Source organism: Pogona vitticeps, chromosome 1, assembly GCF_051106095.1.
Source record: "Pogona vitticeps strain Pit_001003342236 chromosome 1, PviZW2.1, whole genome shotgun sequence".
Classification (NCBI taxonomy): domain Eukaryota; kingdom Metazoa; phylum Chordata; class Lepidosauria; order Squamata; family Agamidae; genus Pogona; species Pogona vitticeps.
Window position 1 is genome coordinate 107,505,538 of NC_135783.1, and position 26,305 is coordinate 107,531,842.

Genomic DNA, 26,305 nt, shown 5'->3' on the forward strand with positions numbered 1-26,305 from the left:
TAAGGAGAGTGCATAATTTCTGAGGCAGTCCACTATTAGATACCAGCAATTACCATCAGGACGTTCTTATTGTTTAGCCAAAATCTCCTTATCTCTAATTTGTATTCATTGGTCTGGCTCCTACCCTCAGGGCGCAAGAAAACAGGCTTGCTCAACCTTCTATGTAATATTTGAAAAACACTATCATACTGCCTCTCAGTCTTCTTCTCTCCAGAAAATTAAGAATTAATTAATTCTTAGTGATTAAAAAAAAAACTTTGCACGCAGTGCTAGATTTCCATTAAAACAAGTAATTCTCCAAGCAACTTATAACCAGCAGTAAAGGACATTGTGCATAACAACCAAGCTCAACAACAATAAAACCCAAGAAATATCAGGTTCTGTACCATCGAGTCATAACCAATCTGTAATAACCCTAATAGGACCTTCAAGGTGAGATATTTAAGGAGTGCTTTTACCAGTCTGACACGCCCCCACTTGTGGATTTCCACGGCTGAGCAGGGATTCAGACCCAGGTCTCCTGAGCTCATTACTCTTACCTACCATTTGGGTACCACTGTGCAAGAAAATAACAACTAATATTCATTATAAAAGGCAGCAGCAATTAAAGCCATGAAAGCAAGCAAGAGACAGGGAGCATTAAAGGCTTGGCTTTAAAGCCCTTTGAAAGGCTGTCAGTGAAGGAACCTAGATGGTTTTTCTGGATGAGCTGAGGCGCCACAAGCAAAAAAGGACTTGTTTCACATACCTACCAATGTTATGTCAGATGGGGTGTGAGGCTTTTCCAAAAGGTCTCAAATGACATAAAACACCTCCAGTGACCCTGTCTGGTCTGGCTCATTTAAAAGACAAGAATTTTTAAAAGCCCATCCTTATCCCCTCCTGTTCCTTCCCAGGAGGAAGATTTCAAATTTTTTAAACGTTTTGTAAGTGATGATGTGCATCAGTGCTTTCCCAATTGGTTAAAAAAAAAATCTGCTTTTTCTCTCTGACCCATGGAGGAGCAGAAGAAGGAAGGTTTTAAATTCTCAACTTAATTTCCCCATTTGACTATATCATGTAGTGCTTAAGATGACTGGAGATAATGGTGTGGAGATACTGAAACTAGCTGGGAAATTAAACAAGGAAGCTTGTTTGGGTTCAGTCTCAGTTATTACATACACTGGAGATGAACCAAAACAGAGTGATCGTACTGGCACTCCAAAAAACAAAAGTCCCTGTCAGGGACCCAGAAAGGTGTAGGTAGGAATGCTCTAAAGGTAAAGGTAAGGTTCCCCATGACATTTTGACTCCAGTCGTGTCCGGGGGCGGTGCTCACCCCGTTTTCAAGCCGTAGAGCCGGCGCTTGTCCAAAGACAGTTTCTGTTGTCACGTGGCCAACGTGACTAGGGAACGCCGTTTTACCTTCCCTCCGAGGTGGTACCTATTTATCTACTCGCATTTGCATGCTTTCGAATTGCTAGGTTGGCGAGGAGCTGGGACAAAGTGATGGGAGCTCACTCCGTTGCGTGGATTCGATCTTACGACTGCTGGTCTTCTGACTCTGGGGACAGGCTGATTCACCACAGGAATTATATTGTCTGATCACCGGAAAAAGAGGCAAACCAGCTCATCCCCAGAGTGGACCAAATATCATGACAAATGCCCATCTGATCACACCCTTAATTAAAATTCCCCTGTGACATTTATTTGTTCATTCATAGATGCATTGTGGATCAGGCCCCATTGACTGAGCTGCCTTGAATAGGATGGGAAGTAGCTTTCCTTGTCTTCATTTCAGTTTAATTATCGGGAAGTCCCCAACATTTAAATACATGCCCACATGTACAACTTACAGTATGTATGCCCTGGGGCCTATATTTTAACTAACAAGCAGAGTGCAAATCTCCTATAAGATACTTACTGCAACAAAGCAAGTATGTATATATTTGTTAATAGAATCTGAGTGTGTGAACAAACCTTGAGTCGTGACAGATAACTAACAAAACACCTGTAAGGAATTTTGCATTATTCCCACTTCTGTCACCAGAAACTTTAACCCATCTAGCAACATTTTCCTCTTTAATTAGCAACCCCATAGGCTCCATTTCCAGACAGAGCTCAATATTTACTTTCCTGTTTTTTCATACTCTGGGTCTGGTCCAGGTTGTTCCATGGAAAATGCCCCTTTGCTCAGATACTGTTTCCCCTTACATAAACTCCATCACAATTATTCAGCTAGCCTTGTCCTGCTTTTCACCATCTGGAGGATGGTGTCTGGAGACATCCGCCTCATTAAGTTTGTTTTAAAGCCCAAGGCAAATGAGGGTGACATAAAGGCTTAGAACAGACACACTGCAAACATACTAAGGCAAACCTCATTGCTTTCAGTGGGCCTGGTTCTATGTGCAACAATGTTTGGATCCGACCTTGCGTCTTTCTACATTTTCAGTTTCACCGTTGCAATAATTATGTTATTACAATCTGTTTTTATATTAAATCAAAATTATTTGTTTTAAAGCTGAATCATTAAAAGCCTCTTAAAGATGACAGAAGAATGAGTAACTTTATTGCTTTATGTTTTGGGACAGAAAATTATGCTTTAGCATGGATCTCTTCTCTCTTCTGCTCCTTAGGAAAAGAAAATATCTTCCGTGAACCAGCTAAGAATATTGTTAATATTTTAATACATACAAGCTGTTATTTTAGGCATCCAAAAAAATAAGAACTTTACAATATTTTTAAATTTTTAAATAAAACAAATTAAAGTATAAAAGTCTATGATCCATAAGTTGTATTTAAAGTATAATTTACAAAAAAGGGCAGAAGATCAGAGATGTACATTTGCATAGAAACCTTTTAATTCTGTTTAACTCCTCACTTACTTGCTCACTCAATTCCTCTCAGATACCCAATGATCACATACAGTCTCTAGGTCTTGTCACAATAAAGGATGCTGAAGCACGAATCACAGTCTCTGTGCTTTCCCAAACTAACACACAATTGTTATGAAGACTTTAACTAGTTTTCATTATTATTTGAACAGAGTTATTACACCACAGGCTTTAAATACTGTTTTTATTCTTTGGCCTACATACAAACATTGCAACTTTCCCCACTGCACCCTTCTAGCTCATATTGTGACCGGTCACAGAAACAAGTATTAGGAACAGTAGTGTGTTAGCATTGTCGTGATAACGAAACATTCAGGTATTACAAACAAATAAAATAATTGCTTAGAGCAAAATAACCCTTTTGGTTAATACATGCTAACATTAATGAATTGTCTCTAAACTAAGAAAGCCAAAGACCCGAGGTTATACAGTATTGGTGTGCAAACTGTCACCCTTAATCTACACAGACTTGCCCACTCAAGAAGATAACATGGTCAATTGTCTGAAGAAGAAGAAAAAATGTCAATTACTACTTTGGTCTCTTAACTGTTATTACTGGAGCTTAAACATTAAAATATCCCAAATATTTAAATCCAAACAGCGTGTTCCTCATTGTCTCTGGCCAGAACCGTATCCAATACCACACACACACATATTCAAAAACAAGTTTCCAACAATGTACAGCCCCATATACTCACACAAGATGTATCTGCCCCACTCTAGGAAGCATTGAATCCCATCAGCCGTGTCTTTGCCAAAACATCTTGCAGCATCAGAGATTAAGAAACAAATGACACCCAGCACAGGGACAGCTGGGAAAAACAGGACTCTGCCTCCCCACAACAATAGGGCAGACCAATTTCCATATCAATAGAGGAGTCCCCACAGCCTATCAGGTTCTAAAGAATTAGGGTCTTGCGGATAGCCTTTGGTCCTAAGACGAGTTAGTTTTGACAGGAGAAGCAAGCCTGTCTTCCATTTGGTTCCAGACTGTATTCAATTATTCTTCAGGATTACCTATATGATAAACAACCATTAAAAAATAACCGTAACTGATGTTTGAACAAAGCCACATTAACAAGAAATAGTGTTGTTCTTGTTCACCAACAGGAGCAAAACTCAAGGGCATTTCAGTGAGTCAAGGAACAAAAATGACTATGAGCTAACTGCTGGATAATTCAGTGGTTTAGATCTCTGGAAGTTCGATTCCCCCACTGTGTCTCCTTGATAGAAGCTGGACTTGATGATCCATAGGGTCCCTTCTAGCTCTGCAGTTCAAAGATGATGAGGATGACAATGATGATGATGGTGGAAAGTGTGGGTTACAGCAACTAAATGCCTTTTGCAACTGATTGATCAAAAGGTTTGGAATATAACACGTTCGGTTTCAAGAGTCACATGTAATCCTCTGAATTTCTCCCCAAATACAAGCAGTCCCAGTACTGCCATTTCCAATTTCAAATTCCCCTCTAGATCCAAATTACAAGTCTCCCACCTATTCTTCACATTTCTAATAAAGTCTACGATGTATTATTTTAAAGAAATCATTAAGCAAATAGCTTATTAAGCTTTGAACTTTTCGTTTTTTGAGTAATGTAATAAAGATCAATTGCAGCCAATGATTTCTGTTCTGTAAATTTAACTGAAAAGATTCACTAAAAACTTTTAAACCACCATCTCTCATCTGCAAAACCATCAGCAAGTCCAGGAGTTTTGCCTGTTGCGTTCCTGAGTGAAATAGACTGATGCGAATTAACGAGTCCCTGCTACAATTCTGGGTCATGCCTGAAACTTCCTGCTTTGCACACAATGAGGTTACATTTCAGCAGGGACTCTTCAATTAGCTGCAATCTGCTGCCACCAGTTAGGTCATTTCCTTCATGCCAGCATGATTTACACAAGAGGATTTTGGCCAAAATCTCTGATTAACGAAGAAATAATATGTTTGGTTCTTTACAAATATTGTTGTCATTGCTGCCTTGCAGATTCCTACATTTTCAGTCCCCTTCGTATTAATTTGATTAAGTGACTACACGTTTTTTCCTCATCACAAAACTACATGTTTCATTTCCCTTGCTTGATTTCTTTTCTTAATACATCTCTCATAGGCATCCTTCAGTCTCGAGAGACTATGGTAACATGCTCTGAATCGAGGAGTGTCCTCTCCAGAGCATGAAGCCTGGGTAAGGTAATATGGAGGATAGGCTGTTACCCAAGCAGCAGATCCCCCCTCTCCACATTGCTGAAATGGTCCAATGGAAAGGCAAGAGCCAATACAACTGGTTCAAGCAATGTCGCAGGAGTTGGCAGAATGACACATGCTGCCTTCGGGACTCCAGCTCCGGATTTTGCCTCGAGATTAACTCCTGAAGCCTTTTCCATGAGTGGATATAGCCACAAGGCAGTGGAGGTTTGAAATCGGAGTTTTCCTTCTCCTAGATGGGCTGCCTTCCATGGCTGACAAGCCCCACCTACCCCCACCTACCTACATGTCTTTCAATAAAATCTTTGTAGACTCCTTTCTAGAGATGGGCATGAACTGCGCTTCGACAGCTCGGCCCAGTTTGGCACAGTGCCGAACCAGGCCAAACCAGTGAAGCACAGTTCGTGCCCATCTCTACTCCTTTGCCTCTTTGTACTTTTTAAAAAAATTTTGTTGGTCAAGAAAAAGCTCAAGCAATATAATTAAAAAGGAATCGCAAACACAAAGTAAAGTGGAATTAGCACAGTGGAAAAGAGGAGACAAAGAGCGAGTTAGGAAAGGGAGAAAAAAGGAACCATTTCAGAATAAATATAAACAATGGGGGGAATAAATTATTCTAAATATAAATCCAAGCGAAGTTGACAGCTGTATGCCATGAGTTCAAAGGTTATGAGGCTATCAATCCACTGAGTTACAAAAGGGGAGTGTTTATTCTTCTAGGATTGTATCATGAGTCTTTTAGAGACTGGAAGGGTTTTCAGAAGCACCACAGTACAATAAATAAATTTATCAGATAATTTCTGTCCAGTAATGGGTAACATCAAATGTATTTGCAGCAGCTTAGATGAAATATTCCACAGTACATTTAGAGTGTACTGATATACTGTAAGTGTGAAAGTGCCTGCTCTTCTCCACATTTTACAAAGGAGTGCAATTTCAAACCCCCCCTTTTTTGGTTTCATGTTGGTTCTGCCAATTCCATTCCATAACTTATTAAGTAACTTCCAAGTGACCTAGTTCAATCCATTTTAAGAGGTGAACAGTTCTTCCTTTCAACATATTCCTCCTGTTCCTTCAGGATTCATGGACATTTTCTTTTAAAAAAAGACACCGTTCTCTGTCTTTTAATTTGGGACAGACTGGATAGCAGTCAAAGAGTAGATGTGGATGTGATGCATGTGAGGCAGACAATTTGAATCTTCCACTATTTGCTGCTACAACTCTTCACAGGTCATGAGTGCAATGCCTGCTAGGTAATTTCTTTTATAAACAGAGGTTGGATTCAGGCATCCAGCAACAATTCTTCAGCTTTCACGGAGTGCTATGTCTACCTGATTTGCATGGGCCAAACTATATCACACTGGGCTGTCATATTCACTTGCAAAGTAGCTTTGGGTCAAGAGTGCAGTTCTCAGCATTTCTGGTTGTGTATTGCAGGTGGTTCCTGATATCTTTCAAAGAACATAGTTCCTTGCATGGTCCTTTTGTTTTGTGTTTTAGTTGTCTGGGAAGAAAGCCCTTCTAGGTACCCTGAAGTTTCTGCAATGCCTGCTGATTATTATTCCTCAAATGAAAGGGACATGTTTGAGCTGCAGGGTTGCATTTGAGTTGGTTGCACCAAGTTTTTCTAATGCATCTATAAGTTTTCCTGCCTGAAAACTGTCTGATTGACCAGTGAGTGCAAGATCATCAGCATAAATAAAACTTTTGACTCTGAAAACTTGCAAAGATCAACTGTGCTGAAAAATATTCAAAGAGCGGTGTTTCAAGCTGTAACTGCAAATCCCTTGGAGTTTGATTAGTAATAGGACTAGATCTTGTGGATGCAGGAACAATAGGGGCTATTGCCACATTAGGTTTAGTGGGTGATTTCAGTGTATGCCTGGTGGTTGAGTTGTCCTTGGAGTTTTCTGGATCTAGAACCATCAGGTCCATTGGTTGACAGTCCATCAACTGTGTGGAGATATTTGCCCACTTCTGTTGGCCCATTATCCTAGAAGCTTGAAAATGGATTTCATGCTTGGTGGGGTAAGAATGAGTGGCATCAGAGTGTAGTCTCTTGAGGATTCAGCTGATATTTGTAGAGAGGCCAAGCTGATTTTTGTTTCCTCCCAGTTGGTACTGAATTTAGCAAGAGTAACTAAGCCCTCCTTATCAGAGAGTGGATCTTCAGACTGAGTGAGGGCAATCTCCTGAAAGGTCCTTTTCTTAGGTTTAAGTGCTTGATCCCTTAGTTGTAGATTTGACAGAGCTGCTGGGAGCATAAGGTTGCTTGGACTTCTGACTTGGTTTCCAACTTGGTTTCCCAGCTGTTGGTGCGAGGCTCTCTTTGTATTGAGTTTCTCTGAAGTAGAGGTATATATATATCTGAGAAAGCTCTAATGGGTGTAATCTGAAATTTGGCTAGAAAAGTTTTCATTTTGAATAGCATGAATGGGATCAATGCATGTTCAAAAGAGAGTTCTACCCGCTTTTGACCCCTGGAGTCAGGAAGCCATTTAATGGTTGTTAGGTCTATTTTGTGTGCTTCTGTCATTAACAGTTGACTTAGGGAAGTTAAAACTGTGAATCCCATCTCCTCCTATTGATGGCGATTGGTGCGATTTGCAGGTTCTGAGTAGGCTCAAACATATTCGTGTTCCTTGCAGCCTCCTTTAAGTGCTGAGCAGGTTGGTGATGGGGATTTTTTTTGCGGATCAATACTGTTGTTTTTCCCCATCTGGATGCCTTGCATATTCCTCTTTGGTTGAGGGTTTCCTGGTGCTCGGGTCAGTGATTCCGCAAGTTTCCCCAAAGCAGATTCAACTGCATTCATTTTATGACACACCCTTTGCAAATTATTAAATATTGTGGTGACAGTTTGAGCTGTGAGCAGGCAGTGTTCTGCTAAGTGGGTAGGCAGGTGTTTGAGAGGGGCATCTGAAACAGCCTTAACAGGGGAGGGCAGGGAAGATTCAGCATTTAGCTCCTCAGTGATTGGAAGAGTTTCATCCTCCATTATTGCAAATTGGTTGCTTAGGGCTATGGGGGCCCCAGCAATTAAATTACTCACTGAGCAGTTGGTTGTTAGAAGCTTATCTATTTTCAGTTGCTTCACTGCTTTGGCTGGGTGAGGACCTGGGCTTGATCTATGACGTTTATTTCACATTCCCACTAATTGCACTGTGTTGTAGGTGGGTGAGAATGTGAGGATGGGCTGATTGCAGGTTAAGAGCACTGACGACAACCTGTCTCCCGTGTTGATCTCAACAGCTTCTTGTCCTGTCACTCCTCTCTGGCGTGCTTTGTCCACATTCTCATAAAGTAAAAGTAAAAGTTTTGTAATCCATTGTGAGGAGGCTTGTAGTTCTGCAAAGGGTGTTTAAAGCCACAGGTTTGAAACAAACTCAAAAGAAATGCTCCAACCAGAAACCAAGAAACAAAATCTTCATTCAAAAAGTTAGACAGTAGAAGCCCTTCATTGCCTTATGTGGTGCTCTTCTTCCTTCAAACCATCCAAAGTTCCGGTTAAAATATAAGGTAAAATATAAAAATATATTTTAAAATATAAAAAATGTAAACGCTAATTTTGTTAACGGCGAGCAGATCTCATTTAAAGAAATTCTGAGTGATTAGATTTTCAAAACAGGCAGTTAAAATCACAATAAAACAATGATAAGCAAGTGGAGGAGGCTACTCCTGGCAGCCACTGACTCTTCTATGATAAAAGCTGCAGGCAGTAAAAACTTATTTCTAAAAGCTTAAAAGATAAAAGAATCAAAGCATAAAAGGGAGTGGAGCTTGGAGGATGCAGTGTCTCTCCCGTCTTCTTGTAGGCACTCATGCAAAAACTATGGAAAATGATGTGAGAATTGCCATACCAGTGCGTGGGGGCATTGAATCATGGTGCCTCCCCACAAACCTCTGTTTCCTCATTCACCACTATTGCAGTGGCCCAGAGACACAACTTTGTTTTTGTTTGGATGGTAAAGGAATAACAGAATGATCTATTTATAGAGCAGTCGGTCAGGCCTGAGGAGCCACAAAAGAGATGCCCATTCTCCTTAGGAGAATACAGAGGGGTGTAAGGACACCAAATTGGAACTTGCCAACAAAAGGGAATTTGTCAACAAGAAGGCCATCCTGGGTCCCTTTTAAGGAGAAAGGTGGCATAAAAAATTTAAAATAAATAAATATAGAGAAGGGAACACCAACAGCATTCTGATCTGTATTATACTGTGTTTAATTACCTGGACTCCTTGGAAAATTGCTTTATTCATACATTATCTATTAATATATTAATTTTTATTATTAACAATGCAACTATATTATCAACACACTGAGAGCACTAGCAGTAGGCTGTGTTTTTCTAGTGGGAAGGGGCTGTTTACAAAAACACAGAACTATCTAAAATGAGAATGTGTCTCCAGAAAGAGGCATAACTGGTTGTCACTAGAAGATTTCAAACAAAAACAAACAATTTAAATTTGAATTCCATGTGTGGGCCAGTTTTTGCAAGATTTATATTCAAAACATTGATGTGTACAGTCAGTAGCATGTTCTCAGTATGAAATTAATATGATTAATAGTATCCAACACATGAAAGAAATAAGAGATATCTAGCATATACCGTATCTAGGATAAATATCTGTTGTATTTGTCATCACTGATGTTTCTTATTTTAATTTGAACAAAGATAAAACATCACAGTAGGAATGTTAGTACTATAATACAGAATATTACGTATATTGTCATCACAGCAATGGAAAACTGCTGAACAGCTTCTCAACAGTTAGAGAGTATAGCAGCAGGCAGGAATTCACCAAAAGTGACGCTTTAAAATTTCTTTTATTTGAATGCAAGAGTTAAAGATGGGCTCATGTATGTCCTACAGAAATCAATAGGATGTAAAAATACATTGATTCGAGATCACATTGATGTAATACCACTTTAGCTAGTTTGTGCCCTGTGCATGTTGTCCTTGTTACAAGAATTCTCTTAGAGTAATGATTTATTAGTATATGCAGCTTTCAATGGCCGCATAACTCCTTTACAAAGCTATTTGTGAGCTTGCTTAATTGTCAGGTTAAGGTCTGCCTCCCACACTCTTGCAGTCTACAAACAAACTGTGTCAAAACAAATAAATCAGAAATTGGTACAAGTGACTAGAATTCACAATAACAAACTAAGTTTGTAGTCTTCATTTCCTCCTTTCCTTTGGCATGTTTTTCTACATGAACTCTCTGCTACATACAAACAAATTTTAAAGGGTATAAGCAGGCAACCCCTTCCCTGAATTGTGTAATAATCAAATAATAATAGTCAAAAGTCCTTCCTATGGCTTTTTGCTAAAATCCTGTAATCATGATGTGATACAATTAGTGTAGTAAATGTTACAACACCCTGATCTTACTCTGTTTTGTGAATTGTTATAAACTTTCTCCCTTTTCTATTCTTTTCTCTCTTTTCCCCCTCACATATTTAACTCTTGCACATTCAACTTTTTTTACAACACACCACTGGAACATTTCAGCTAAGTCGCAGATGCCAGAAATGATTCCCACTCCCCTTGTCCTGTAGCAATCTTTCTCTGTAACAAAGAATTTTGCAGTTTGAAACAGTATTTGAAGACACTTGATAGACAACTTGTGAAGTAAATCCTAGTCTCTCCTCCCGCCCTTTATTGATTTGAAAAACTAACAGCTATTCCCCCATAGTTGAGCTGTACCTCATCTTCCCTTCCTTCCCTCCCCCCTCTTTTTGTAGAAAAACTTGTACACAAATACTGTACACATACACACCTCTACTAAAAACACACACAGTGTATTGAGAAAAGCCTGCTGGAATATGCCACAGAGACTACATGCAGTACAATAAATATGACACACACACACACACACAATATTTATTAAAGAACACAGCTGGCTGGATAGCTGGCTGCAGAGCCAGAGGTTGGGAGTTCTAGTTCCCTACTCTACATCTCAAAAGAGCCTGCCTGTGTGGCCTTGGGCAAGCTGCACAGTCTTGGGCAAGCTGCACAGTGGTTTACCATCCTCTTCTTCTGGGGGAGCCCTGGAACTCCAGGGCTCCCCCAGAAGAAGAGGATGGTACCTAAACCACTTCTGTGTATTTTCTACCCAGAAAACTCTGGAAAGGGTCACCATAAGTCAGAAATGAATCAATTTCACAGCACATGCAAAGGAACAAATGGATAAAACAAATGGATAAAAGCTTCAAATACTAGAAACAGAAAACAAAAAGTATCACACCATAAAAACAAGACAGAGCAAAAACACAGCAAACAGTTTATACATAAGATCTCAGGAAATAAAATGAGATTAAATTTAATTCAGTAGAAGTTAAAGCAAATAAATAGATCCTAACAGGTCCATGGAACCTAGTAAGAAAGATGCCAGGCTCACTTCTTTGGGGAGGGTACTCTCAGAGTAGGATACAACTCAATCGAGACTTTCTTTTTGATCGCCACAGCGTAATCTTATGTAAGCCTAGGAGAACTACACTCCAATGAGTTTACTGAGGCTTACTCCTACTTCTAGATAAAAAATAAAGAGGACTGTACTGATGAATCCTAGTACAGTAATTATGTTTGCCAGCATAACACCCACACAACTTTCAGTAACAGACTGCTATGCAAAGTTCATTTAGGCATTTCCGAATGCACACGTGAGCTGGTATGCAAAAAGAAGAGCCCACTCTTAATTTGTGGCTATTTGCTACTGAAATTTACATCCTGGCTATATGCTTACAGAAGTATTCAATAGAATTCTGGTCAGTAACACACAACCATGGTATTGCTTTTTGAACATTTGCAGTGAATTATGCTGACACGACTCACTAATTCAAAACTGAACAGCATTCAAGTCTTCAAACCATTTCCATTTTGCTTCCCTTCCAAAAAAACAACAAGAGCTTTGAGGATGATTCACAAAGGTCACAAAGGGTCAGAAAAATACCATTAACATCCACTTATGTCCGCCATCAGAAGGCAACAGCAAAAGGGTCAGGAATGAAGTTTTAGTGTCTTCTCCGTGAAAAGATCTGGTTTTACAGGATCTTCTGCAGACAATTACCCTTCTTGCAAAGCACTGTTGGCATTTTGCTTTTGTTTTTCCCCCTCCTCCCCCTACAAACACACAAATGCAAAAATGTCCATCAGACTTCTCACAGGAATGTAGTAGAGTCCCTTGCTTATGTAGTATGCAGGGAGCTGGACGAAACTGTTCTGATGTTGCTCCTCTTTGATAAAAAGTGAGGATTCTTCCTATGTCATTTGCTTGTGCACCACACGCACACACACACTGTCACAGTGATCATGCTGACGCAACAAATGCTCCAAAGAAACAGATCTGTGCCATAGCAATGCTCACGAAAGCAGCAGACTACCATATTATTGTGACAGAATTTTTCATTCTGCAAACACTTGGGAAGATACTGAGAACATATTGTGGTATTACCTACATTCTGGGCATGTTTTACATGGCTTGGCTGGGACTGGCTAAGTAACTCCATACTAGGAGGTCTTGTATGCCATTCGATGCAGGGGTTTGGGTCGGAATGCTCTGGGGTGATTTGGTTCGCTCCAGTTATAACCTGGTGTGATTGCTGTCAAAAAGGGTAAACCAAACCATCCCCACAGCAGTCCAAAGAGCAGGCTAAACACCTGGCTGGTCCAACCCATAGACTCCTCAGCCACTGTCAGATCCTTATGCATAACTATGTCTTATATGCAGAAGAACACTAGCATATATCCCTGTTGCTTTATATTTCAGCCACTCTACCCTTTGGGGGAGGGGATGCAGAGGGGTCATGTTGGTCTGTCACAGTCAAAGCACCAGGCAAAAATCCTGTTTGTGTTATTACACTGGAGTTAACTTGATCTGGGGCCCAGAAATAATAAATTTAAACATTTCACAAGCTTCTTGTTCCCTCTCCATACCTCCCTTTGGCTTCTTTTTGCCCTGGGGAAGCCTCTGGGAGCCTTGGAGTGGGGGCAGCTCTGGGGGGATAGCCTTTCATAGTAAAAAAAATCATTGCCAGATCACCATTACTGGGATTAAACTCCCACAACCTGAAGCTGCCAAAGGCTTCCCAAGTGCAAAACAGAGTCCCAAGGAGCTTCGGAACCTGAAAGCAGGAGATACGAAGCTTTCCATTCATTTAAATCAATCATTTCCAGCACTCCTTGACTGAAGCAGTCAGAAGTACTGTGTATACCTGCATTGCCTTTGGGTCACATTCAGCAAAGGAAGAGGAGAAAGGGCTCAACAGAATTGTACTGTACAGTGTTTCCATAGCATACAAGAGATACACCTATAATTGAGGATGTTTAAGAGGCACCTTCAGAGACTTGGGAAAACAGTGAAGACTCACTCCCCACCTGGAAGTGGTGAATCAGGATCGGCATACTGTTAATCCGAGCTTCAGAGTTGCCCCATCTATAGACAAAAAAGAATGGGGTGGGGAAAAAACAAAGGAAATTTACCTAATTTTTGTGCTTTTTGTTGCATGAGTGGATTAGTAAACCTGCCTTTCATTCCACTCAAACAGCAAATGGCTTTTGAGCCAGTAATATTTTCTTGATCAAAACATTAAGGTACATTTATAGGAAAATAATTTGCACACTCAGGAAAGCCAGTTTAATGAGCACAGGATGGAGGCCCTACAGTTATTTCCGGACACAGTTGAGACATGAGTGATTGGTCTCGCTTGCTGACAGAAAGGACTTTGAAGAATTGTGTCCATTACAAACCTTGCAGGGCACACTGCTAACACTGTTTGTTCCTGTTGGCCCTTCAGATGAAATCAGTGAAGCTTAAAGTGTCTCTACCAGTTGGACTCTGCTCAAATACTGTATTGTGCAGTGGGCTTGAATCCTTTGAGTACAGTAGTTGGTATTGCAGAATTTCCCAAGCTATGACCTGTGAATGTAAACAATATTATTGCCTCACTTAACAATGCTTCTTTGCCCACAGAAGATTTTAGCAGAAAGAGCCAAAAGAAGAAAATAGCTTGGGTATGCAGGCCTCCTTTGAAAGTTCCTGAACATGTAGTCTGTATGGCAGCCAGCAGATTATTACGCACAAATGGTGTACATTCTAGAAAGCTATTAAATGCAAGTACTTGACAGCAAGTCTTGACACTAAGTCTACTGAACTACATGGGACTGTTGAGTAGACAGTGCAATATTTCAACAGACATAGGTAAGATCTCAGATTGGAAACAGTGGCAGGATTTCTCCCACACACTGTTGATATCCCCTACTATGAACATGAGTGGGATGGAGGAAAAATACGCTAGTCATCTCTAGTTGGAGGTAGATACAGCATTCTATGTACACAGAGATGCGTGGAACAAGGCAAGACTTTCTGCACAGAGAACAGGAGAACAATGGCCAGGGAAAGGATATGTAATGCTAGGACGGAAGGACTGTAATGAAGACCTACACCGAGACATCATTCCAGGGGCAATCCATTCCTATGTCACTGCAATATCTCAAGATCTCAAGCATGCATTCAATGAGACCCTTGTACCCAATGGCTTTCAACCAACTACTCAATGACTGGAACCCTCTTGCAATACAGTCAACTCCTCAATGGATTCAGCTGGCCCTACTCTAGTTGTGACTTCCTTTAGCAAACTAAGTCACAACTAGAGTTGGTCTATTTGAATTGAGCTACACTTTATGTTCCAACTACTCATGGTTCCAGCATTCTAAATATATTTGGGAGAGATCTTTCTGCATTACTTGTGTATCTCACAACATATCTGTGTAGAATTTTCAATATTGGATCCGTGTGTTTCTTTTCGGTTTATTCTTCCCATGTTCTCCATGAAAGAATACCACTGTTCAATAAAATCCTATTTTTTCTGTCATATTGTCATCTGTAGTTTCTGAATTAGTCTGTCAAAATTTACCACTGTCCACACCAGCTGCATCCATGTATATACAAACAGTCTGATCAAATATTTCTGGTCTCTCACAATGTCTGTTCTTGCTGCTAAAAACAGTATAGTAACCAATCTCTTGTGCAGCAACTTTTAATCTTCTCCAATAAAAAGAGAAATTAAGAATAATTCATCTCTATGTTCTATTGACTGACCATTGACCAGTTATTTCATTGATTTGCTTAGTTACACCTTGTCAACATTCTCCAACTTTTGGACATCCTAGCCATTTAGGGAGTACCTTTCGCTTTACTTCCTCTCCAGCACAATGGTCATGTTTCTTTATTAATATTTTGAAAGTTTTGCTGGATTGTAGTACCATCTATAAATTATTTTTAGTGTTACCTCTCACACCACCACCCCTGCCGATATGGGCCATAAGCTAGGGAAAGTCTAAAGACTATGCTCTTGATCACCACTAAATGTAGTACAGTATTTAAATATGTTTCCTAAACTATTTTTGCTCCTTCTGAGTGGCCATATTTTAAATTTATTAACCATGAGCATACTTTTGAAATGCATTCTTTCCTAGTTTTATTGTTCGGCAGCACATTTCTGTAAACTGTGTTTGATGCCTCCTAAAGTCTGTGCCAAAAACAATTATTTATGATTGAATCATTGTAAGGACACTGCAGAGCATCCTGGAAGAGTGAAATGCTCTCTTACTAGCTTTGGAACGCTGTTGTTCCTGTGTGTTGTCAAGTCACTTCCAACCTAAAGACATTTTTAGTCCAGTCCGATTCTAGGGGGCGGTGCTCATCCTGTTTTTCAAGCCGTAGAGCCAGCGCTTGTCCGAAGACAGCTTCCGTTGTCACGTGGCCAGCGTGACTAGGGAACACCATTTTACCTTCCCACTGAGGTGGTACCTATTTATCTACTTGCATTTGAACGCTTTCGAACTGCTAGGTTGGCGAGGAGCTGGGACAAAGCAACAGGAGCTCACTCCGTCATGTGGATTCAATCTTACAACTGCTGGTCTTCTGACCCTGAAGCACACAAAGGCTTTTGCGGTTTAGCCCACAGCGCCACCACGTCCTGTTAAAACCAATATAAACCTCTGTAATTTAGTTTGACAGTGGCACTATTTCAATAAATGAAAAACAATAGATACCTGTAACAAACATTTTCACAGATATCATTAATTCAGGCACTTACAGGAGATTAAGAAACATTTTAAAGACACAGATAAAAACCACCAACACCTCTGGCAGAGTTTGCCACCAAGACATGTGTTCCTTTTCAAGTCATAACTCATCCTTGGATTATGTTTTGGTTTGAGAGGAGGCCAAGCATCCAAACAAATCCAAAGAGAAAACAAATACAAGTTCCTCTGGTACTAGAAGCAGAAAATGGAAATGGAAACTTAGCTCCATACCTAATGTTTTAAGACAATCCATCTAATTGGGTTTCAGCTTACATGAAGGCTGCAAAAGTATGCCACCCTTCCTCAGTTCCATTCATTCAGGTAAATTTTATATACTTGCCAAATAAATCTGAACACAGATTGCACTGTACACCTTGTACAAGCATATTAAATTTCTGGAGCCCCGAATTTCGTCGATGTATGCATGTGTTTATATATATTCTAGTTTCCCCTAGTTATATGCATTTTCTTCAATATTTGTACTTTGATTTTGATTGCACAGCTTTAAAACTGAAGACCAAACTTTTATAGGGCAACCCAAAATGCAGCCTCCAAGAGACACAAACCTCTTCTGGGAATATGCCAGTAAGGCAGAAGTGAGGGAAAGACAACAATTTTCCATCCACGTCTCAATCTATTTTTTAAAAATTTTATTTCAAGTAATTCATTTACATTAAAACCAGTGTAAGGGAATGGATTTAAGACAAACCAAGCCATCCAGCTGGAGTTGGGATGTGCTTGGGGGCTAGCAGTCTTCCCAGAATGCCCACTGCCATAGTCCTCAACATGCCTTCTTTCCTCCAGTGGAGTTCTGATATTAGAATAGACAAAAAGAACTGCCAGAAAGTTCAGTGGTTTTGGTCTCTGGTTGTGGATCCAGAGGTTGGAAGTTTGATTCCCCACTGTGCCTCCTTGACAAGGGTTGGACTTGATGATCCACAGAGTTCTTTCAAGCTCTGCAGTTTAAGAGTATTCTAAGGGTACTCTAACTAAGAGGACGAGGAACAACAAATGTTACCTCAGCAGCTGGAGGAGGGGGGTGGCAGAAAGATATAAAAAGCAGACCTTCCTTATTTTTTTCAATGGCACTCATCACCCAATTTATCTCTGGTTGCCATCCTGCACAAAACCAGGCTGCATAGGCTCCATTGCTTTCAACAGGGTAAACACCGCTTGGAAACCATTACTCAGAAATTCACACAGTGTGTAATTTTTTCAAGTTCTAGATGCAAGTAGCTTGCATCAGCCCAGTATACTGTAGTAGCTTTTAACCTCACTGAGACCAACCAGCATGTGAAGAAAAAAAATCTTTTAAATATTCTAGGGATCTCAGAAGGCTGCTGCCTATATCTGCTTGTTAGTTTCAATTAAATCAACAATGGGAATTTGGTAGCACTAGATTCAGCATGTTTCTTTGTTTCAATAGTTCTACTCCAATTGGGGGGGAAAGCAGTTGTATTTAGGCCTGGATATTAAAAAACACAAAGCACAGAAACCTTTTAATAACTACCACCAACTGCGGCAAAATATTCGGAATCCACTGAATACTTTTTTTTTTAAATCGGGCTGGGTTGAAATTCTCACTCTGGGCAGCAGTCATGATAAAAACAATTCCTTAAATATTTTACATATTTAAAAGCCCTATTAACATCACCATAAATCAGATTTGACTTGATAGCACATACTGTAAAAGCAGTTATCAGTTTAATGTATTCACGAAGGCTTTCATGGCCGGGATCTAATGGTTGTTGTGGGTTTTTCGGGCTCTTTGGCCGTGTTCTGAACAACCTTCAGAACATGGCCAAAGATGCCGAAAAACCCACAACAACCAATTATCAGTTTCCTTCAGAAGACCAAATGGTGCAATGCTATACTTTTACTGCTTCCATATTTACACTTTTACTGTTTCCATATTTACCACAATCTTTCATTTTGGCCTATTCAAACAAAGAAGAAGAAGAAGACATGCCAATCACAACTCTCAGAAAGAAAGTTTCTCTTTACCATCTTTCTCAAATGTTACTTCAGGCAATGCTAATTATTACATTTTGTTATCCTTTCCAGTGTTAAAACAGACAGGGAGTTTCATTGTTTATACAGTTATGGAAACAGATTGTAACTGTTTGTAATTTAATAGGCTGAACTCAAAAGGTGTTAAGACTTTAGAAACAGGCTACTGAAAGACACTCACCCAAACCATTAGCTGTTAAAACAGCAACCTTCTGCTAACTTCCTCTTCCTGAAAAGAATTATCCTCCATAACTATTCATTTTCTCATAATTAACTCCATCATTGGAGTTGCCCAGTTACTTCAGGGGTCCTCCTGTATTTCTATATTTTATGAAGGAAACCAACTAGAACAGGCAAAATACAAAACAACTTATTATATCTCTCTCCAACACCCTGCACTTACCTATTTTAAAATATTTATAGGCCACATTACTGTACTTGTAAAAAAGCATATGAAGCGGCTTACAACAGTAATAAAAATTCACAGACATAGAAAAAAAAAAGAAAATAATCAGTCAACTGAAATGTTAAATCACTGTCATGTTAAACTACTGCAGTGGAGACAAATTCAACCAAGTGAGCAGAAAGAATCCAAAGAAACTTGCGAAGCAAAAATGGGATGGAATTAGGCTCAGCTGAGAAAGGAGATTGATAAAAGAAACAGAATCCCTCGTCTCAAGCTACTGAGAGCTTTAAACATCTGCCCTCTGAACTGGCGAGCCTGGCAGAAAATGCCCAGTGGAGCTGCAGCAAAACTAAGTAGAATTCTGTGCTTCCCCTGGAGGGTTCTAGCAAGATGTCTCAGCAGTACATTCTGGATTGAATGAAACCTTTAAACATTTTTAGAAAGTAACCTGACCACAATAAACTAATGTGGATGATACAAAAAGGAAAAATAAGCAGAGCTGTGCTACCACCACTGCTAATCGTGTGTCTTACAAGGAACTGTTGAAATACTCTTTCCCCTACAAAAATTAAGGCAGAGGGAACTAACAATAACAGTCGGACTACATTTACTTATTTATATCCCACCCTGAAATATGAAAACATAAGGAGGCTGTGCTACAGTCCAAGACCAAAAATCAAGTGTTCCAAAGTTTCTAGATTTATTTAAGATACTAGTGACCATAGTGAGTTGGCCATTGCTGAATCCAATTATTTCGCCTCACTAGGTCATTACTGTTTATTCTGCCTAAGAAGGGCACTCCAGGGTCTCAAGCAGCTGGCCTTTTCCATGACCTACTAACAGATCCTTTAACTAGAGAGGGCAAGGGCTGAACCCCTAACTGTCAGATGCCGAGCACATATACTACCACAAAACAACAGGTTCTTCCCCAGTAATCCTCTTTGGAAATCTGCAGTGCTACTCCACAAAGCACGAGTCTTTGCTGAAGGGCAGTGTTCACCAACATAAAGTCCTATTATAATGTACTGCATACTTACTACCGTATGTTTACAGGAGTATTCTAGGCCCACCTGTTCTATAATAGTTTCCACCACTCTCCTTCACATAGAGAGCAATAGGTTTGAAGGACAACTCCAGAGGCTGTGGGAGATTCCCATGTTGATTTGTGACCCTGCAAAATGACCCTCTTAAGACTCATTGCTCTCCGAATAGAGGATGACAACAAACACATGGACAGATAGAGGTGGGGATACAGCATGTTCATTCATACATGCACACACACTCACTGATGGGTGCATCAGGGATTTATAAGCTCAGTAATGAGGCTCATTGATATGGGAACAGCCTGAGCAGGTTTGCTTATACTGTACTGAATTTGCTGGACTCTTGAGGTGTTCACATTCTTGCTTTCTCATTTCTCTCTTTTTTTATATTTCTAATTTCATTTTTTGCTTGATGACATTTCAGTCTTGAATGAAAGCATCCCAACTCAATATTAAATTTCTTCAAAACTGCCTTTAGCATGTCCTTGGATTGTTTATTTTGTCCACTACACAACAGAGCACCTGCGGCCACCTCTCCATAGAAGGTAGACTTTGGGCAACAATAATCTGACATCCAATATGGCCAGTCTACTGGAGTTGCTACCCTTTCAAAATTGTCAAAATGCTTGTTATCTGCGTTTGCTTCAAGACTTTGACTCTGTCTTGCCATTTGATGATGAACATTATTCATTTGTTTTAAATTTTGATTGTACCCATCTAGTGGCCAGGCCACTACTCTGGGCAGCTTACAATATTACAACAGAGGCATGAAATAAACGTACAATAACAATCAAATTAAAACACAAAACAAAAAGAAAACAAAATAGTAACTATTATAAAAATGGCTAATACAAAATACGGTGGCAGAACAGAAACAATGATTCCAAAATTAATGTGATATGAATTAATGGAATTCTTTGAAGATACAGTATGATGAAAGTGAACTGAGCTTTCTTGCGTCGCGCTGATAGATCATCCCTGTTCCATAGAACAGAGAGGACAGCACAACAGCTTTCTATGGAAAAACTGATTCCATGTTCATTCCACCCAAAGGATTTAAATCTTCCAAAGGCAATGGAGTAAAAAAAAAAAGGTTAGAGAGGTTTGAAGAAAATTCTGCAGATTTGATGAAGTCTTTTACTGGAGTCAACCAAATTCCCATGGATTCAATGGCCTACTATAGTTGTCACCTAGTACAGTACCAGATGTCAGCTACTGTTTGCTGAGTTGGTTTTCGTTAATTTCACTTTTCCCCAGATAGATGTTCTTGAACTGCTCCTCCACATGCCTTCATTAGTTATGCTGGCCAGGATTTCTGAAAATTGCTATCACAGAACATATGGAGACCCAAGGCTGGAAACCACTGCTTTACAAACTTTCTAATAGCATTAAACCTATGAATAGATTTGGCTTTGTTACTGAATATGCACTTGGTATAGAGATTTTTAGAATGTACTGTCAATTGCTGCTTCACACTGCATTTGTGTACAAAGAAAATCCTACATGTCAAGCACACACATTTCCTCTGCTGGAGTGACTGCTGCTTGCAGGACTGAGAAACATAACATAAATTGGTAGCAAGATGAGGTGAGAAAAGGCTCCGGTAGTTAATTTTGGAAATAAAGAGTTTTGCCATTAGCCCTACTGTGAGGTAAGATAAGACAGCAGATCCTGGGCACCATTAATCCCTTATCACGTGGGCTCAGCAGAATGTCTGCATGAGCAGAAACAGTTTTGTGAACTGACAATGTCAACACTGCCACTGTCAGAACTTTGAGCATTCAACTTCCCACATCTGTCCTCAACTATAAGTAATGTACATGTGAAACCCAGGCAATGCTCTATGCTCCTGATAAAGTATTTTATGATCCCCAAGAGTTGCTGTTGTGATAAATTTGCCAACCTTTACGCAGCCACAAGACTCAGCTGCCTCTGTTCCAATGGACTAACACAGCTTTCCTTTTCAAAATGAGCAAGCAGGCGAGCTACACACATCACAACCTTGTACAGCCACAGGAATTTAAAGGAAGCTTATGCAAGAGAACTTATCACAGCATGAGCCAGCGACATCTGGACTTCTCACATCAAGTTTGTACCAGCCCAGATGAGACACAGCACAGCACGGAAGCCCTGTTGTCTAACCCAGTCCTTGATAGACAGCATATCTGGATCCACTGGGAGCTTTGTGGATGATCCGCGACAGCATCCGAGTTACAGTAACCAAATTTTGCGATTGTTTAACAGCAGCAGTAAAACAAGATGCCACCCCCGCAACCCAAAATTAAGCTGCCGAGGAAAATGAGAGGAAACCAGGGGATTTTTGTGCGTGAGAAAGGTGCAATCTGTTTTGCTAGCCAAAACAAAAGGGCACCTGTGTTCCTCATTTGCAAATGTGCGATCTCGCCTCCCCTCCCTCCCGACCCTGGGGGGGGGGGGTGGAACTTGGGACTCGAGAAAGAAAACGAGTCACTCCTTGATGCTTGAAGTCAGGCTGGCTCTCCTCCTCGCCTGTACCATCTCACAAGTAAAGCAGGCCAGCTGTTGTCACGCTAACAGTAGCACTCTGTTCATGCTCAAAAGTCCCCTTCTATCTTAACTGCGCCGTCGCAGCCACCAATACGGCACCTGGGGATTTCCAAATGGGCTTCGTTCTGGCTCAGATGAAAGCCCTGGAAATCTCTGCGGTTCAGAGGGGGGGCGGGACGGAGGGAGGAAGACGGAGGAGCGACATAACCCCCAACTGATAGCGGTTGCGTCCAAAGATCCCTCCCTCCGGCCGCTTGTTTACGATCTGCAGACGAAGTACGAAAGATCTGGTTGCCAGACCTCCTTCCGATCCAGCGAGAAGCCTCTCACCCTAACGTAAAACCAGGCTTACCTTTTAACTTCTCCTCCCAGATGCAGTTCCAAATGCATTCCAAACCGTGCGGACGACGGACTCGAGGAAGCAGTGAGGGGGAAACGTGCAGCGCTTCCGTTGCCCCCCCCCCCGAAGGACCACTCGATCTGCGTCTTCTTTACTCCACCCCCTGCAAAGTTAGCACAAATCTTCCTCCTACTCGCTCCTCAGGTAACTTTTGTTTCCCAATCGCGGGTGGGTCAGTCGGCGTAGTCATTCTTAATCCGTTCCAACAGTGCCATCTAGTGGCAGCATTTGAAAAAGCGAAGGAAGTGGATCTGTGGAGCAAGGCCAGTAGGCTAACGATTCGGATACTACGCATAGAGCGGCGACATCCAGCGGTCATATTGTGGAACAACAAATACAACAGAGTTTTGGGAAAGCAGACTTGCTCCGGAGCCCATTCCCCAATTTACTTTCAGGGCGTCTCAGTTCTAAACATACCATAGTTTGGTGATGCTCAATAGCAGCAGCAGAATTGCAGAGCTGGAAGGGACCCTATCATCAAGTCCAATCTCTAGCAAGGAAGCACAGTAGGGAATTTAACTCCCAACCACAGCCAGAGACCCAAACCACGGAGTTATCCAGCAGTTCTTACAATTAACAGTCTTGTCAGTGAACCATTTCAGCTGTAAAGCAGACGAATAACTTGCCTTTTCGCACTTTCTTTCCTATCCTATGTACAAAGATTGCTCCTGCAGACTTCAGAGAGAGAAGAGAATGTAATTAACCAAGAGAAGGCAAATTATAGTGAGCATGCAAAAGCAAGTTTTGCTTTTTAAGTATCTTTCTACAGCCCAGTTGCTAAATGTATTTTCTTGGGAATAAGCAGTTTCATAGTGCACAAGTATGCCATATTTTTAAAGTCACAACAACCATGTACTTACAAATATACTACTAGTAGTAGTACACCAAACTACTAGTAGTACACCAAACACCAGGCAAATAGCCAGTATATGTAGGGGGAAGGTAAGAAAAGCAAAAGTGCAGAATGAACTCAGGCTTGCCAGACAGATTAAAAACAATAAAAAGGGTTTTTTAGTTATGCCTGCAGCAAAAGGAAAAACAAGGAAATGATAAGGTCGCTGCATGGAGAAGATGGCCAGCTACTAACAGAGGACAGGGGAAAGGCTGAACTTCTCAACACCTTCTTCGCCTCAGTTTTCTCCAAAAAGGAAAATAGTGCTCAACCTGAGGGGCAAAGAGCAGGTGATGTAGTGGGGGAAATGCAGCACAGATTATAGGTAGAGAAGTAGTACAGGAATACCTGGCTACTCTAAATGAATTCAAGTCTCCAGGGCCAGACGAATTACATCCAGGGATATTAAAAGAACTGGCAGAAGTAATTTCGGAACCATTGGCAATAATATTTGAGAATTCTTGGAGAACAGGAGAAGTCCCCACAGGCTGGAGGAAGGCAAATGTTCTCCCTATCTTCAAAAAGAGGAAAAAAGAAGACCCAGATAATTATCGCCCAGTCAGCCTGACATCAGATCATTAAACAGACAGTTTGCTATCCTGTCATCACTAAAAGTCAACAAGGGTTTCTCAAAAACAAGTCATGCCAGACTAATCTGATCTTTTTCATTATTATTTAATTTTTATTTTTTAAAAACTGGGGATAAGGTAAGGAGTACAAAAGGTAAAGGGGGATATGGGGGGGGAAGAAGGGGGAGGAGAACACAAAATGTACTGTCATCCAATCTGTTCATGTTGCGATATCAAGTTCACTTTTCGCCTTTCTACAATCTGATTGCCCTCCAGGTTTCAACTTGTTACATCTTAGTTTAATTTTATGTTATCCAAGCACTATCTGGTGACTCAAGCCATTTATATAATAAATCCCATCATTCAGTTGCCTTACGTATTGGACAATAAACACTTCTGATAGAACATCCATTTCTGCCACTTCCCATATCTTCTCAATGAGTTCCTCTTGTTTCAGTATCTCCGATTTCTTCCAGTTCTTAGCATAAAGAATTCTGGCTGCAGTGACTATATATAATTAGGTAGTTCTTTGTCTTATCTATAATACTGAGCATTATCTGGTATAATACTCAGTAAAAACAATTCTGGGGTTAGTGGAACATTACAAAGCAGTATTTTTTGTAACAGAGTATGTACTACTGTTACAATACCGTTTCGCTACTCTACGTCCATGTATGGTAAAAGCTTCCCTCTTGTGCTTCACACTTCCAACAAACATTTGACGCCTCTGTATAAATCTTTGACAATTTTTTCAGAGTCATACGCCACCTATAAAACATCTTATGTATGTTATCCTTAAAATTTACCCATATTTTTATGTTATTTTTCCATATTTGCAACCATTGATCAATATCAATATTATGTCCTATATTTTGTGCCCACCTAATCATACATTCTTTTACAATCTCATCTTGCATTTTAATTTCAAGCAAATAATCATACATTTTCTTAATTACTTTATCATTTGAGCCCAGCAGAAGTTTATTGAATACCGTTTGTTCTGTATAAAAGCCCTCTATTTTATCTTTTCTATACCTAGATTTCATTTGTGCTCTGGACCACCAGTCTAGATATATGTTTTGCATTTCTAACTCTTCTTTGGACCTTAACTCACAATCATTTTTAATAGATCTTGATGTCTTAAAAGTTTCGCTTCTGTCATGAGGTTAGGTTGTGTAAAGGCCTCTATGGGTGATACCCAGCCTGGTGTTTTTTGGTAAATCTGTTAGATGATCTTTTTCCAAGTCCCTAGTAGGGCTCTTCTTATCACATGCAAGTTGAAACTTTTCTGCTCTTTATCTTTTTTGTACCATAGAAAAGCATGCCAACCTAACTGTAAATCATGTCCTTCCAACTTGTGTAGTCAGTCTATCATTATTTAAAGTTACCCATTCTTATACAGATTAATACACAGGCTCTATAATACAATACCGAATCTGGGGGACCAAAACCTGCTCTTTGTTTGGCATCTTGCATTGCTTTGATTTTAATTCTTGGTTTTTTACCTTGCCACACAAATCTCATTATTATCTTGTTAAGTTCTTGAAAAAATGACTGTTTTAATATTATGGGAATTGTCTGAAATAAAAATAACATTTTAGGTAGAACATTCATTTTGATGGTTGCTATTCTTTCCATCAACGATAGCTGTAATTTGTCCCATCTCTCCCAGCTATTCTGTATCTCTTTAATCAACTTCATATAATTGTCTTTAAATAATGTACTAGTCTTCTTTGTGATTTGAATCCCTAAGTATCTAACTCTGTTTTCTTCTTTAAAGTTAGTCCTTTCTATTAATTTTTATTGTTCTTGATCTCTCATGTTTTTAACAAGTATTTTTATTTTCTTTTGGTTTATTTTCATTCTTGCCATATCACCAAAATTTATCAGCATCTCTATCAGGTCTTCAAGAAAGCAATGCTGTCATCACTAAAAGTCAACATGGGTTTCTCAAAAACAAGTCATGACAGACTAATTTGATCTCTTTTTTGTCAGAGTTACAGGCTTGATAGATGAAGGGAAGGTTGTGGATGTAGGATATCTTGATTTGGGAGGGGTTGCTAATTCCCCAGAGACAAGATTGAAATTCAAAATGACCCTGACAGATTGGAGTCCTGGGCCAAAACTAACAAAATGAATTTCAACAGGGAGAAATGTAAGGTCCTACACCTAGGCAAAAAAAAAAGAACTGCACAGATATAGGATGGAAGACACCTAGCTAGACAACAGTCCCTGTGAAAGGGATCTAGGAGTCTTGTTAGACCACAAACTGAACATGCGTCAGCAGTGTGATG

At 40.1% G+C, this 26,305-nt stretch overlaps 1 protein-coding gene across 14 annotated transcripts in view; it reads right to left on the reverse strand.

Moving 5' to 3' along the window:
* ANKRD6 (ankyrin repeat domain 6) overlaps window positions 1–23,225 on the reverse strand; it is a 103,518-nt gene extending 80,293 nt beyond the window's left edge. For 5 of the 14 annotated variants that reach the window (XM_078380730.1, XM_020787968.3, XM_078380710.1 and 2 more), the window contains exon 1: window positions 22,503–23,225. The gene's annotated coding sequence lies outside the window, so the exon portion shown is untranslated. Of the gene's footprint in view, window positions 1–13,453; window positions 13,512–22,502 lie in introns of all 14 variants that reach the window. The other 9 variants (XM_078380716.1, XM_078380721.1, XM_078380714.1 and 6 more) reach the window with 5 other exon arrangements.
* Between the last annotated feature and the right edge of the window lie 3,080 nt (window positions 23,226–26,305).